Source organism: Apus apus, chromosome 2 (genome assembly GCF_020740795.1).
Source record: "Apus apus isolate bApuApu2 chromosome 2, bApuApu2.pri.cur, whole genome shotgun sequence".
NCBI lineage: Eukaryota > Metazoa > Chordata > Aves > Apodiformes > Apodidae > Apus > Apus apus.
The window spans coordinates 117938859-117955904 of record NC_067283.1 but is presented as its reverse complement, the minus strand read 5'-3'; positions in this window follow the sequence as shown (position 1 = coordinate 117955904).

Here is a 17046-nt window from a genome sequence, read left to right as displayed (position 1 = left end):
TATCAGCAATGGTTTTGGTGACTGTGGTTTTGAACAAAGATTTTCAAGCCCTAGTTAAGGCTCTTACATATTTTTTTTCATTTTGCTGGATAAATATCAGGATAAACTGGTGTTTACAGTAAGAGCTTTCATGCAAGTTTCTGAAGAAAGAAAAAAACCAAAATAACAAAGAGAAAGCAAAAAGAGGAAAAGTCATGGGATATTTTTTCCTGAAAGCATGAAATAAATTTTAGTGATGGCTTAGTTATCAATAGGGTGCTTCCAAAGATATTGTCCATGGTCTTGGTGTACATGTATAACCACAGCAGCGTAAATAGGTATTCACCACTGATGAGAGCTAAGTCATATGTCAGCAGCCTGAAGATAGGGCCAAGATCTGCTCTTACTTAAGTACAGCTAAGCAGCACACAGAGGGGGCTGCCTGCAGTCTGTCCTCCTTTAACTAGCTGCATATGGGAGCTTTGGTGGTAAAAGCAGTCATTGGCTCCGAATAACCTTAGCATTAAACAACAAAAAGGTTACATACTACTAAATGGACTGCTGTCAGAGTAAATACCCAGCTTGCTAACTGTTGACTTTAATTTGTTTTCTGCCAAGACAGATAGCTCTGTGGGACGCACTTCAAATCAAATGATCTTCAGTGGTTCATGTGTCATCAAGGGAGAGAGAGGTCAATTCAGAGCAATTCACCAAAGAGCCACAGATTTTAAAACAAGTTAATTTTACATAATTCACTGATAAATAAGATCCTGCAGACTCTACTTATCTTTTCAAGGATAACAGTCATTTCTGAAATTAATCTCATCAGATAGTATGATTCCATAGAGGATTTGAAAGATTCAAACGCTTTGGCTGACTGAGTAACGATTGGTTTGAGAACTCCTCAGTGTGAGGAATTATGTATTTTTGAGTAGCATTTGTGTAATAGTTGATTGGAAAGGGATTAAATGTCTCACACTCTTCAGTAACTGCAGACTTGAAACATAAAAAAATCCACAAGAAAATCATTAAAGACTATAAGCTGGAAAAGGTCAGGCTAGAGGTCCACTTCACCTTGGTTCCTCTTCTGAATAATCATAGAAACACAGAATGGTTAAAGTTGGAAGGGACCTAAAAGATCATCAGGTTCCAGCCCCCATTCTATGAGCAGGGACACCTCACACTAGAACAGACTGCACAAAGCCTTGTCCAATCTGGTCTTAAACACCTCCAGGGAGGGGGCATCAACAGCCTTCCTGGGCAACCTATTCCAGCACCTCACTACCCTCATGGTGAAGAATTTCTTCCTGATGTCTAAACTAAAACTCCCCTCTTTCAGTTTAAAACCATTACTCCTTGTTCTATCAGTGCCCTCTCTGCTGAAAAGTCCCTCCCCAGCTTTCCTGTAGCCCCTCCAGGTACTGGAAGACTCCTATAAGGTCTCCCCAGAGCCTTCTCTTCTCCAGGCTGAACAGCCCCAACTCTTTCAGCCTGTCTTCATAGCAGAAGTGCTCCAGCCCTCTGATCATTTTTGTGGCCCTTGTCTGGACTCTCTCCAACAGCTCCATGTCTTTTCTGTGATGAGGGCTCCGGAGCTGTACCCAGTACTCCAAGTGGGGTCTGACCAGAGCAGAGGGGCAGAATCACCTCCCTGGCCCTGCTGGCCACACTTCTTTTGATGCAGCCCAGGATGCAGCTGGCTCTCTCGGCTCCAGCACACACTGGTGGCTCATGTGGAGCTTCTCATTTACTAACACATCCAAGTCCCTTTCCTCAGGGCTGCACGACAAAATAATGCCCTGTGGGTGCCAATGGCAGCACATGGGAGTACAGCTAGCATGCGTGGAGCTTCCATAAGACTCCTAAGTAAAGGACTTGTTCTGAGAGGTGCTCAGCCTGCAAGTGCTCAGCACTTTTCAAGAAAATGAAGGTTTTCTATGAGGTTTTGGAGGGCTTTGGGAAGCTTCCATCCTCGTGTTAGATGCAGGTGAACACCCTGTGCCAAGTGCTGGCTGGCAGGAGCACGGGTCCCAGCTCTTGCCACCCCTCTGACAAGCCAGGGCCAGCTGTGCCAGGGGCAGTCTCACCTTTGGCTCAGTTTACAGAGAGAACAGTGCCAGCTCCCCTCCCTCTTCTTGGCCCATGCCCTCAGTACAGGTGTCTGGCCTATGTCACACAGAGTGCCTCAGAAGGCAAATCAGAGCATGCAAGACTATTGTGGGTAGACGTGAACATCTGGTGCCTGTGAAAGCTTTATTCCTCACCGTCACAGACTTGCACAACTGGTTTGAAGCACAAGGTGAGGAATAATGTTGTCCAAAAGGGTTGCATCTGCAGGTGAGAATCACAGAATCATAGAACCATCCTGGATGGAAGGGAACTTGAAGATCATCAAGTCCAACCATAACCTAAATCCCCCTACCATAACCTCATTTACCCGTTCAGTGCTTAAATCATGTCACTAAGCACTACATCTATATTTCTTTTAAACACTTCCAGGGATGGTGACTCCACCACCTCTCTGGACAGCCTGTTCCAGTGTCCAACCACTCTTTTGGTAAAGAAATTCCTTCTAATATCTAGTCTAAACGTCCCCTCGTGCAGCTTCAGGCCATTTCCTGTCATTCTGTCATTACTCACTTGAGAGAAGAGGCCAACTCCCATCTCCCTACAACCTCTTTTCAGGTAGTTGTAGAGAGCAATGAGTTCTCCCCTCAGCCTCCTCTTCTTCAAATTGAATAGCCCCAGTTCCCTCAGCCTTTCCTCATAGGACTTATTCTCCAGACCCTTCACCAGCTTGGTACCTCTTCTCTGGACATGCTCCAGCAACTCTACATCCTTCTTGTAGTGAGAGGACCAGAACTGAACACAGTGCTCGAGGTGTGGCCTCACCAGTGCCGAGTACAGGGGCATGATCACATCCCTTCTCCTGCTGGCCACACTATTCCCGATGCAGGCCAGGATGCTGTTGGCCCTCTTGGACACCTGTGCATAAACTTGCTGAGGATACACTCAAACACTCTGTCCATGTCACCAACAAAGATGTTGAACAGCACTGGTCCCAGTACTGACCTCTTAGGAATACCACTCATCACTTGCCTCCACTTGGACACTGAACCATTGTCCATAACTCTCTGGGTGTGGCCATCCAGGAAATTACTTATCCACCAGGTGGTCCATGTGTCAAATCTATGTCTTACCAGTTTGGAGACCAGGATGCCACATGGGATAGTGTCAAAAGCTTTGCACAAATACAGCTAGATGACGTCAGTTGCTCTTCCACTATCCACCATCTCTGTAGCCTTATTGTAGAAGGCCACCAAGTTGGTCAGGCACAATTTGCCCTTAGTGAAGCCATGATGGCTGTCACAGATCACCTCCTTACTTTCCATGTGCCTTAGCAGAGTTTCCGGTAGGATCTGCTCAGTGATCTTGCCAGGCATAGAGGTAAGACTGACTGGCCTGTAGGCCAAAACAACTTTTGTCCATTAATGTTGCAAGTCTGGAGTTAGAAGTTCTCCTGTATCTGTAGAGGGTCTATAGCTGAAGGACTTTTAGTGAAATCTGATACAATAAAGCATTAGGAATTCTGCATAATCTGCAGAAACCACAACCAGATTCTATGGTGCCAGATGCAGATACAGGCTGCTGTTCAGTCTGCACATGGCTGATGTTAGGTTCTGAGTGGAGGCATTGCAATGCCAGGCGGTAGATGTCTGGTTGAAATTCAGAAGACCTAAACTAACTGCTGAGGCTCCTGGTGCTGGCAGAGCAGCGACAAGGGCTGAAGGGCCCCATTTCAACCCACAACTGGTTTCTAAAGCTAGATAATGGCACAAGTTACACACTTATTCTTTGGCCTCCCTGCTAAGAATGTTTTTACTGTTGTTATTTATTATTGCTAGTATTTTCACACAGATCAGGACTTTGTTGTAAGAATTATGCAAATGCAGAACAAAGAAAGCATGCTTCTCCCAAGGATGTCACGATCCAGGGAAAAGCCAAGGCATTCATCTAGAGAAGGGCAAGGAAACAAGAAGACAGCATTGCCAGCAAGCCCGCTAGTGGTCTGAAGAGACCAACAGGTTGGTTAACGTCAAGTTTATCACTGGCAGTAAAGCATCTTGATCTGGTCAGATCTAAAACATGAAAATTAGACAGTTATACTAGATTAAGCTCCTTGAGAGTTAAAAATGTGCTGTTTATCTTTGGTGCTATAAGGGACAAACAGAAGGGAGGAGGGATCACAGTACAGATAAACAACCTTTGCAGAAAAATAGAATTGGATGTAGCAGGACAAGACAGCACTAAAAAATTGCACTAGAAAAACGCATCCAAGGGAGCGCCTGGATGAATGTTTTGTTAGGAGAATGGCTAGAAAAGGCTATATCCTTAACAGCAGTTATGCAGAAGTCAAGAGTTAACATTTTAAGAAGAGGAGCACCACTGACTGTGACAGAGATTACTGACGGGTGACCTTGGGTGAGGATGATGTACTGTTTTTGAGACTTTAGCTGGCTAAAGCCAGCAGGAAACAGTGTCAGTTGAGTGAAACAGGTGTAAACTCAATTGATGGGATGCCTGAACAGCACTTACAAGCAGTACTCCAGAACGTAATCTTAAATGGTGTGTCCAACAAGCTTAGAACTAAGAAATGTGCCACAATCACCACTGAAGTAACCTTGCGTTAGGAAGCAAAAGAGCAAGGGAGAACAAAAGGTTAAGGGAGGGAGTGACAGACAGGGAAACTCTCAGGAGATAGGACAGGATGGAGTCAGAAGAGGAGAGCCCAGTAAAAGTGTCCATTTAGTGGAAACCACGAACCTCGATTTCCACAGCAGAACTCAGACAGACACTATTCCAAACAGTTACTGTTGTAAATAAAATACAGCAGACTGAATCCACAGGCATGTACTTAGGCAAATATTTGCTACCCCTCTGATCAAAGTTATTAGGTGATGTTCAGCCTTGGAAACTGGCCTTGAACAGCATTTAAGGTGTTCCACTACTACAGCTATTGCTAAAGATCAGTACACCAAACTGCACCGTCAATCAGCCTTGAACCTTTGTGCAGAGGACTACCAGTAAAAACATACAGAAAAACATATTTTTGGAGCCTGCCAAATAAAACACATGCAACTATCACAGCACTATTATTACAATTATTACTATTATGTTATTACAATTCATGTATTGTCAAAAACCTGCCAGGCAACAAGAATTAACTACAGAAATACAGACATTTCCCTGCTTGCTATGTTTATCTGGGGATAATTATAGTATTTTTTGAGGCAGGTATTTTTCATAAGTTAACAGCCTTTAGGTCAAGTTCCTAGCTTCAATGTAATATAGATTTTTGTAATTAATATATAGTGAATATACAGAAAGAAAAAAGAATGGTACAACATATAGAGATGAAAATAATTTCTGTTATAATCTGAAAAAAAAAATATTAGTTGTGCCACCAAAGACTACAGGTAAACATAATTTTAAAAAGTTTTAAAAGTCCTATGTTGAAAGTGACAGAGGGTCAGAGGCAGCTCATAGATTAAGGAACCCATCTGTAAGTGTCTGTATGTGAACTACGTTTCAGAACTTCTAATAGAGCCAATGGAGACCTGATCAGCACAAACAGAGAGCTCAACACCCACAGATGCCAAAGTATGTGTGTCTACTTTAGGGTAAACCAATTAAACCTCTAAACTGAAATGATGACACTAATAAAGGGTTTGCCTCATTTGCCCCCATCTAAAGCCATTTGAAATGCCTTGTGGTATCCCATGTAATCTCTAGACTCACTTCATACAGCCATACAGACTCCATAAGTCAAGTGTCAAATCTGCCAACTTCACAGTGTCTTCAGAGACTGAAAGGATTCTGGGATCTGACTGTGGGATGGCAGCCTGATCAAGCCCTAATTCTCTATGGACTCAAATGGGAGCTGGGGAACTTGCTCATACATAAATGTGTACAAGTAGATATGTACATTTAAGTGTCCTAATCTTTGAACTGAATTCCATTCTAAGAGTTTCGAGGAGGACTGCCACAGAAACGCAGGCTTTGAATTTGGCTTTGGTCATTGGCTCTTGTACCACATTTTTATTTCTACAGGGAGAATAGCTATCAATCATGTAAAATAATAACCCTGCTCTGGAGACTTCTGCTCTTGATTACCCTGTGAAAGGAGATCCTGGAGAGACAGTGGTCTTGGTTTAGGCATTGTATCATACTATTTGTGCATAAACCAAAGGAGTCAAGATTGCACAGATCTGGAAAAACCCTTTGGCCAACAACTTCTGCAGAAGAAAAGTGCAAATTGTAGTAAATCAAAACAGTTGTATATGTTTTTTATTTGCTGTGTTGCTTAGATTGGATATAAACAAATTAATTATCTCCTTTCAGTGTATTCAAAATGACACATTTCTGGTTTTCTTCCTATTTAAAAAGCTCTTTCATTTCAAAATTACTTCAAATTAAAGGATGAAAAGATGAAAACCACAGCACTTTGTTTAATTTGATCTATACTGGCTGTCACAATGTTCTGGTTTGCTGAAGATTCTGATATATTTTACTTAGGTCAGATCTGCTAAATGGCAATCAACCAACTCTTTCTGAAATTAATTATTATCATAGCTTCCCTAGTAACTAAAACTTCTGGTTTGTTTGTTTGTTGTTTTTTTTTCAATTTTAGCCACAGAACTGTTCAGTTTCTCCTACCATGCATTTATTCATTGAAACCTATGTAGAGTCATGCCGCATTTTCTTTTGAAAACGTTTGGGTTTGAAGGGATCTTTAAAGGTCATTTCGTCCAACCCTCCTGCAATAAGCATCAGCAGCAGCAGCAGCAGCGACGACAGAGGTCAGTCCGAAGTGGGGGTTCAGTCATGCGGTACAGGGGGGATCCGAGCTCAGGGACCCGGAGCCCCGAGCCAGGAAGTCCAAACAGGCGCGGAGGGGCCGTGGCCAGGAGCCGCGCGGGAGATTTAAACGCCCCTGGGGAGCGCGGCGAAAAAAGAGGGGCGGGTGAAGAAACCAGAAGAAACAGACAGACAGGAGAAGGGTACAGCAGTTGTTTGCTCGGGGCAGTTCAGGCGGGCAGGGCGCTGAGGAGCTGTGACTTAGGGAGGGAGCCAAGAGCTGAGGTGTGACCGCGAGGACCTTCAAGGCATTTAAGCACTTAGGACCGAGCACTTGGCATAGCTGATTACCAGATAACGAGGCAAACAACAGCCACAACACCACCACCAATAGAAAGAAACTTGGAGATGGGCAAAAGCAGTTACCTCTGCTGCAAAGGACGCAGCAACCCAGACTGTGCTGCCACAGAGGCGTAAGGCCATCCAGGTCTCTGGCTGCAGGGAATGCCCCAGCCTAACTCCAACGCTTGATGATTGCTCTAGCATCATATGTATGAGGTGTGACCAGCTCTGCATGGTGTCTGAGCTAAGAGGCGAAGTCAAGAGGCTAAGAAGCATCAGAGACTCTGAGGATGAAATAAATTGGTGGAGTTGCACTCTGACATCCCTGAGGCAGGTACATCGAGAGATGCAGGAAGAAAAAAAGAGTACTCCTGCTACCAGTCTAGCAATAGCAAGCAAGAAGATGAGGGAAGGTGGAAGCAGGTTCCTGCTTGAGGCTGTAGGCATCTCCCTTCCCTTCATACAACCTCCCCTCAGATAAGTCTGCACAACAGGTGTGAGGCTCTGGAAGTTGAGGGCAGACTAACGACATCACAGATGATAGACCATCTGGGACAGAGGAGAGGCCCAACGTGAGTCGGCCTCCTCGTATAACAACATCTTCTGTTAAGAAAAATCAAAGAGTAGTTGTCATTGGCAATTCCCTCCTCAGAGGAATGGAGGGCTCTATTTGTCAACCAGACGCAACACACAGGGAGCTATGCTGCCTCCCTGGGGCCTGGGTAAGAGATTTTACAAAAAAGGTCTCTAACCTGGTACATCTCTCTGACTACTACCGACTAGTGATCTTTCAGGTGAGTAGAGAGGAAATTGTTACAAGAAGTCCAAGGGGAATCAAGAATGACTTCAGGGCATTGGGGAGAATAGTCAGGGACTCAGGTGCCCAAGTTATCTTTTCTTCCATACTGCCAAGAGCAGGATATTGTGAAGGAAGTAACTGGAAAATCTCACAGGTTAATAATGCCTGTCTCCAGGGCTGGTGTCACCAACAGAATTTTGGATTCTTTAACCAGGGATCAGCATATACATGGCCGAGCTTGCTGGCAAGAGATGGGGTGCATGTAACTCAGTGTGGGAAGAGGATATTCTCCCAGAAGTTAGCAGCCCTCATTGACAGGGCTTGAAACTAGGTTTGAAGGGGGAAGGGAAAACAAAGCCTGCTGAAAATATACCTGGGGTTTGCACGATGGGATTTGAAGGTCTGGAAGTCATAAAGGACGCAGAAGACAAGAAGCACCTTAAGGGTATAAAAGGGTGTCTCTCTAAGAAGATGACACGTCCAGCAGCCCAGCTGAAGTGCCTCTACACCAATGCACGCACAGACAGGAGGAATTGGAAGCTATTGTGCTATGGGAAAGCTATGATATAGTGGCAACTGCAGAAACTTGGTGGGATGAATCCTGTGATTGGAGTGTGGCCATCAAAGGCTATAAGCTGTTCAGAAGGGACAGGACAGGAATAAGGGGTGGAGGTGTTGCCCTCTATGTAAAGAATTGGATAGAGTGTGATAGCCATGAGCAAGTTGAAAGTTTATGGGTGGGAATTAGGGACTGAAACACCAAAGGGAGCCTAGTGGTTGGAGTCTATTACAGGCTGCCCAATCAAGTGGAGCCTATTGATGAAGCCTTCTTACTCCAGCTTGAGGAAACACCGCGATCGCAGGCTCTCTTCCTGCTGGGGAATTTTAACCATCCTGACATCTGCTGGAAAACTAGCATGGCAAGTTGTAGGCAGTCCAGGAGACTCCTAGAATGCCTTGACGACAACTTCTTAAGTCAGGAAACTGACAGTCCTACCCGGGGGGATGCATTATTGGACTTGATTGTCACAAATACAAATGAACTCTTTAGGGATATCAAAGTTGAAGGCAGCCTGGGCTGCAGTGACCATGCACTAGTGCAGTTCACTGTCCTAAAGGATAAGAGGCAGATGAAAACCTTAGTGAAGTCTCTGAATTTTAGGAAAGCAACCTCCCAGCTCTGCAAGGAGTTAGTAGATAGGACCCCATGGGAAATGGCCCTCAGGGACAAGGGAGCAGAAGAGAGCTGGCAGATCTTTAAAGATGCTTTCCATAGGGCGCAAGAGGTTTCAATCCCCTGGTATAGGAAATTGGGCAAGGAAGGTAAGAGACCAGCATGGCTGAGTCGAGACCTGTTGGTCAAACTAAAAGGCAGGATGGACCTACACAGGCAGTGGAAGAGGGGACAGGTATCCTGGGCAGAGTACAGGGGTGCTGCCCAGTTATGCAGGGATGAGGTCAGGAAGGCCAAGGCACAGCTAGAACTGAACTTGGCAAGAGATGTTAAAAAAAAGAAGGGCTTCTACAGGTACATAAACCAGGAAAGGAAGGTTAAAGAAAGTGTAGACCCCCCGATGAACCACAGTGGTGAAATGGTAACAACAGATGAGGAGAAGGATGAGGTTCTCAACAGCTTTTTTACCTCAGTCTTCACTGGAACCCCTCTCCTCACAACTCTCATGTTGATGGCCCACAAGATGCAGACCAGAGAGATGAAGTGTGGTTGATATGCCAGAGGGATGGGATGCCATAAAGAGGGACCTGGACAAGCTGGAAAACTGGGCCTCATGAGGTTCAACAAGGCCAAGTGCAGAGTCCTGCACCTGGGCCAAGGTAACCCAAGATATGAATACAGGCTGGGGGAAGTAACACTCGAGAGCAGCCCTGTGGAAAAGGACCTGGGGGTACTAGTGGATCAAAAGCTGGACATGAGCCACCAATGTGCAGTTGCAGCCCAGAAGGCCAACTCCATCCTGGGCTGTATCAAAAGAACTGTGGCCAGCAGATCGAGAGAAGTGATTCTGCTCCTCTACTCTGCCCTGGTGAGACCTCACATAGAATACTGTGTCCAGTTTTGGTGCCCCCAGCACAAGAAAGGTGTGGACCTGTTGGAACATGTCCAGAGAAGGGCCACGAAAATTATCCAAGGGCTGGAGCACCTCTGTTATGAGGACGGGGTGAGGGAGCTGGGGTTGTTCAGCCTGAAAAAGAGAAGGCTCCCGGGGGACCTCTTAGTGGCCTTCCAGTACCTGAAGGGGGCCTACAGGAAAGCTGGGGAGGGTCTTTTTACAGGGGCTTGCAGTGAGAGGACAAGGGGTGATGGTTTTAAGCTGAAAGAAGAGAGATTTAGGTTGGAGATCAGGCGTAAATTCTTCAGTGTAAGGGTGGTGAGACACTGGAACAGGCTGCCCAGAAATGTTGTGAGGGCTCCATCCCTGGAGGTGTTCAAGGGCAGGTTGGATGGGGCTCTGAGCAGCCTGTTCTAGTGGAAGGTGTCCCTGCCCATGCAGGGGAGTTGGCACTCAATCTTTAAAGTGTCTTCCAACTAAAAAAAATTATGTGATTCTGTGATCTTCAACTAGATCAGGTTGCTCAGAGCTTCGTTCAACCTGACCTTGAATGTTTCCAGGGATGGGGCTTCTACCACCTATTTGGGCAGACTATTTCAGTGTTTCACCACCCTCATTGTAAAAAATTTCTTCCTTATATCTAGTAAAAATCTACCCTCTTCTAGTTTACAACCATTAGCTCTTGTCATATTGCTACAGGCCCTATTAAACCATCTGCCCCATCTTTCTTATAAGACCCCTCTAACTATTAAAAGGCTAATAATAAGGTCTCCCCAGAACCTTCTCTTCTCCAGGCTAAACAATCCCAACTCTCTCAGTCTGTCCTCATAGGAAAGGTGTTCCAAACCTCTGATCATCTTCATAGCCATCCTCTGGACCTGCTACAACAGGTCCATGTATTTCCTGCACTGAGAACCCCCAAGCTGGACCCAGTACTCTAGGTGGGGTCTCATGAGAGCAGAGACAGAGAGGGGCAGAATTGCCTCTCTCAATGTGCTGACCACGCTTCTTTTGGTGCAGCCCAGGATACGGTTGCCCTTCTGGGCTGCAAGCGCACGTTGCTGGCTCACGTTCAGTTTTTCATCCACCAGTACCCCCAAGTCCCTCTCCACTGGGCTGCTCTCAATCCCTTAATGCCTCAGCCTTTATTGATACTGGGGTTACCCCAACCATGTGGAGGACTTTGCACTTGGTCTTGTTGAACTTCATGAGCTTCACATGGGCCCACTCCTCAAGCTTGCCTAGGTCCCTCTAGATGGTATCCTATCCCTTGGGTGTGTCAACCTCACCACTCAGCTTGGTGCCATCTGCAAACCTGCTGAGGGTGCACTTGATCCCACTATTTATGTCACTGATGAAGATTAAACAGTACAGGTCCCAGTACAGACCCCTGAGGGACACCGCTCATCACTCATCCAGACATTGAGCGATTGACCTCTACTCTTTGGATGCAACTTTCCAACCAATTCTTATGCACCAAACAGTCCACTCATCAGGTCCTTATCTTTACAATTTACAGACAACGATGCTGTGGGGGACCCTGCCAAAGGCCTTACAGAAGTCCAAACAGGATACACTGTAGCTCTTCCCTGTCCACTGATGTAGTCACTGTCACAGAAGGCCACTATATTGGTCAAGAAAAACTTGTCCTTCCTAAAGCCTAATTAATTACTTCATACTCCATGTTTCTCACCTGAGACTCTGCAGGTTTCCTGTACTACCATGGGTTCAAATGCAACCTGATCTGTTTGTCCCTTACTAAGTCTGGAGAGTAGGGTAAAAGAACCTTAGGGTACAGATGAACAGGAAGTAGCTTTCAACCTAAATTATTCCACAATTCATCCCTCCTCTTTGATCCCAGTCTTGGTACTGCAGCAGGGAAGGTAAAGCTTCAAGGGACTGATGCAGTGCTCATCGGAAGAGGTTCATAAGCAGAGTAATTTTTGCTGCTGGAGCTTTTTTGTTTGCTTTCCTTTTAACTTCCTCCTGTAGAAAACCCCTTTGGCTCACAGAATGAGAACACACTCTTGCTGACTTCTGCAGCAATCCAGAAAAAAAAAAAAATAAGAGAGAAGAAACAACAGGAAGGGGAAGTTCTCCCACAGCTAGGACATTGCAGTATCTGAAGTCTTTGGTATATCACGGGTTGACAAATCAGCTGCAATGACAGCTAAAATCCCATGACTGGGATGAAAATTTGAGAGTTGGCAATACTGTCAAAATGCTCTGAACTTAGGTTAAAGGTCATAATAGTCCACTTGGTCAAAAACGGTGAGGAAGGAGAGAGGCATGTTCTAGTATGGAAAACGGAAAAAAAATGGGAAAAGAGAAGTTCAAGTGAGAACCAGTCACCATCCTCTGTCATGCTAACCAAGGTCCTTTGCTGTTACCATTCACTTCTTATGCCCACTATGGTATTTCATTAGAAATATCCCATGTTCACAGTATTTTAACTCACTGAGTAAGGGAATAGGCTCATGCTTCCAGTGCAAATCCTTGCTTTTACCTCTGTCTACAGATTAAAGGACCTCATTCTGACCAGAGTAAGGTTGAGAAACATCCCAGATACCAATACTGTCAGTTGTGGCAAGAAAGAAGCAACACAACTGAGAGTAAAAGTATTTCATATTAAAAAATTAGCTTAGTTATGGAAAAAAAAAAAAGAAAAAAAAAGGAAGTGCAAAGAGTGTAGAAAGCAGAATCCATTAGTGATGCATCAAATGTGACAATCTTGCATTACTGAGTTGAGGTGGAGTTGTGTTCCTTTCTTCCACTTTAATACGTAACTTCCAAATGATTTCTTAAACATGCACAAAATCTGGCTCTCAGAAAGAAGGTGAATCCTTGGGATACAAATTATTATTAACTATCCTCAAGAAAGTAATTTTTCAGCAGAAAAGAAACTGCTACATGATCAGTCTAACTTGCCACCCAAGCAACTTATTACTCAAGCAGGAGCATTAGCTTCAGAAGACCAAATAAAACGGATGAGGTGAAACATAACAGATGAGACTCCAAGAATACAGAATGAAAACAGGCTGCCAGAAGACTCCTTCAGTTTCAGTGACAGACACTCAAGTAGACAAGAATACAAGAAAAAGCATGACAGTTATGAAGGAAGGGCAGCCACCTGCATGGGAAGCGTAGACTGCAAGCTCTGTGGGTGCTGAAATAGCTGGGGTAAGAAGACAGTATCTTGTATTGTTATATCTGTTGAAGCTTTTCTAGCAGAAATACTTGATACAGATTATAGTATGTTTCCCCCTTAGAATGACAGGAGATAGAAGGGAGCAAAAATATCTCCCTAATAATTTGCTATCACCAGCTTGCATCGCGTTTGTAATTAACTGCTCTGTGTAAGGGCAAACCAGAAAGGAACCAGGAATGCTTAACTAACATCCAAGTCTGACCTTCAAACCTCCAATATACTCCGGCTTCTTTTAAAAGCCTAACACTTTCCTTTTGTTATATAGTGCAAGTTACTGGCAGAATCTACACCTATATTTCACTAAGGGAATCTAGACAAAATACTTACCACATCTGGAAAAAACCCTTAATATAGTTCATTCTAGAAGATCAGTTTGATACCATCAGACCAGCAGCTTTGGCAACCTCTGATGGTTTTCTTTGTAAAATCCTAATCCAAATAAATTTTTCCTATCTGATAATACAGTTACAGATTTATTAATATATATTTTTTTTTGTCTTGTCTTGCAGGAATTAAAACAACCTTGCACAGTGGATGGGATCTCTAGAAAAATGCTACTGCTACTACACAAAATTCCAAGTGTATTCTAAAAATACTTATTATTGACTATCCCTGTGGAAAAGAGACTGATTCATTTATCTAAGAGTAGACTTCAACAAGGCTATAAAAAAATGTCATTTTCTCTGTAAGAAACATATCTTGCAGCATTTAGCAAACACTTAATTACTGTGCTTGTACAAAGACAGCAGCACTATCTGAGCCTGCATATGCTACTATTCTAAGAAAACTTATACAAATAAATGTGGTTGTCAGTGGCCTTGGCCACCAACAAAGTATTTGGAAAAGTAAAAGTAAAGGCTATTTGGAAATCGCTAACTCCAGGTCACCGCTACCTTCTCTGCTTGCGCAGTCAATTGGGTAATAAAGCCTATAGAGACAAGAAAGGCAAACAGACCTTGCCAGGTTGACATGTTCTGACTTTCTGGGATCAGTTAAACTGCCACTTCAAAAGAGACGAGGAAGGAAGGAAGGAAGGAAGGAAGGAAGGAAGGAAGGAAGGAAGGAAGGAAGGAAGGAAGGAAGGAAGGAAGGAAGGAAGGAAGGAAGGAAGGAAGGAAGGAAGGAAGGAAGGAAGGAAGGAAGGAAGGAAGGAAGGAAGGAAGGAAGGAAGGAAGGAAGGAAGGAAGGAAGGAAGGAAGGAAGGAAGGAAGGAAGGAAGGAAGGAAGGAAGGAAGGAAGGAAGGAAGGAAGGAAGGAAGGAAGGAAGGAAGGAAGGAAGGAAGGAAGGAAGGAAGGAAGGAAGGAAGGAAGGAAGGAAGGAAGGAAGGAAGGAAGGAAGGAAGGAAGGAAGGAAGGAAGGAAGGAAGGAAGGAAGGAAGGAAGGAAGGAAGGAAGGAAGGAAGGAAGGAAGGAAGGAAGGAAGGAAGGAAGGAAGGAAGGAAGGAAGGAAGGAAGGAAGGAAGGAAGGAAGGAAGGAAGGAAGGAAGGAAGGAAGGAAGGAAGGAAGGAAGGAAGGAAGGAAGGAAGGAAGGAAGGAAGGAAGGAAGGAAGGAAGGAAGGAAGGAAGGAAGGAAGGAAGGAAGGAAGGAAGGAAGGAAGGAAGGAGGAAGGAAGGAGGAAGGAAGGAGGAAGGAAGGAGGAAGGAAGGAGGAAGGAAGGAGGAAGGAAGGAGGAAGGAAGGAGGAAGGAAGGAGGAAGGAAGGAGGAAGGAAGGAGGAAGGAAGGAGGAAGGAAGGAGGAAGGAAGGAGGAAGGAAGGAGGAAGGAAGGAGGAAGGAAGGAGGAAGGAAGGAGGAAAGAAAATATTCTTCTCCATTTTCTCTACTGCAAAGCTACAGAATATATCTATCAATGCATCAGCTTGGAGATCCATGGGATTGATACTGCAGCATCAGTCAAGGCACTGGGAGCTAGAATTCCTTCAGGTACTAGGAGCTAGAATAGGAGAAACCAATAATGTAGTCCTTAAACTGAGTTTTTATGGTTTCAAATGTTTAATGCAATAGGGCCTGAAGATTGCAACTAGAACTGGGCAGCCATTATTTTTAGGAATCACAGACACACTGAGAGACATGGCTCCAGCCACAAGAAGTTCAGGATCTGAGCATTAAACCTAAAGTTATTTATTCTCACATGTGCCTACAGGCAGGCCAATAGTCTTCAAGGAGCTGCTTAGGAAGACAGGCTGTAGACTTAAGCCTCCGATACAGAACTTTAAGAAACTTTCTGTACACACCTGAGGTAACATGTAGCTGAGCAAATAACAAGTAAAAACTCCTGTGTGGAAAAGGTCAGTACAGGTTAGAGAAAAAACACGGAGAATCAAACCTCTCCCAAAATCCTTTCAAGATTCTAGTTTCCTCACATTTATTTGCTGACACAGTGACCTATGCTGCATCTCTATCATATGTGCAACCTAAGCTTTATTTCTTAATTTGGGCCATGAGATACTTCAAAAAACCTACAAAAAAACAGAGCTGTTTTCCAAAGGCTGAGCTCTGCAACAACAGGAATACAAAAAGCACTAGCTAAGTAAATCTCATATATTAGTAAGAGACCCTTGGAGGAGGGGTTGTCAAAGAATTGTCAGATTTAAACGTAAAATATCAAAACACTGGAGAACTCTGCAAAGCCTGGAATACACAATGACTAACCAAACTTTATCTGCTAATAAACCAAGAAAAAAAATAAATCTTGCCATAGTGAAGTGTGGACCTGAGGAAGGAGACCTACCTTCATGAGAACTCCACGGGGCTGGAGTCCTTGAGAAGAAGCTATCTGCCAGCACCATAAGCTTACCAGAAAGGATACAGGGAAAAAATCAACATTTTGATTGTGTAGTTTGTTTGGGTCACATGTATTAAAATCAACTAAACAGAAGTGGGACAAGTGCAATATTTGTAAGTGACATGGTGAAAAGACAATCCAAACTTGCTTTATGTACCCAGGTTAAGTGTTAGTTTAGTTTATTTTGGGGTGCTAAAGAAACAGGATGAAGAAAGGTATTGGGGGAAAACAGAAGACTTGAAGTCTGCCTTTTGTAACAAACAGACTCTTACTAACTACTATTTTCTCTAAGAACTGACATTATTCTACTAAACAGGAACAATCACTAGAGACAACCCACTAAATAAGCATCCTCTCCTGCCTACATTTGCTGAGTGTGGTTTTTCAGCCTCCTAGGCCCAAACTGCGTCCACGTTTCCCAGACTGACACATCCATTTGTCCCCTCTCCTCTGTTTATTTAGCTAAATTCCTTTAAGTAATTGGTTTAGAGAGGGGGACGTATGGATCATGGAGACTCAGACAGACACCAGGAAGCTGAATTGCACTATGTTTTTAAAAAAACAACCCCTTTGAAATTAAATCTTTTTTTCATCAAGTAAAAATTACTCCACTAACATCAACACCTTAAACCATCACACTGCAAAGAACCTTTAATTTACAATTTTCCCTTGTCCATGTGACAGGTATGTTTAACGTACAGTGGACAAGATAGAAATGTTCAGGGAATCTCTCTTAGGCACATCCCTAATAATGGGGTTTAGTCCTCCCTCCATTAAGGGCTATGACTGATACCAGACCTACCTATTAAATCTAGCGGAAACTTAGAATGTTTCCAGGCCTTTAAGTTTTATTTTTGATTCCACCAAGGTGGACTGTTAATCACTACCTTAAAACCAGCTTGCAGTACAGTAAGGTCAGGAAGAGTTAACTTCCTCCTTGCGAGCCAATTGCACAGAGTTTATTTTTACCATTTTCACAAAGAGCAGAGGGAAAAGCAACCTCAA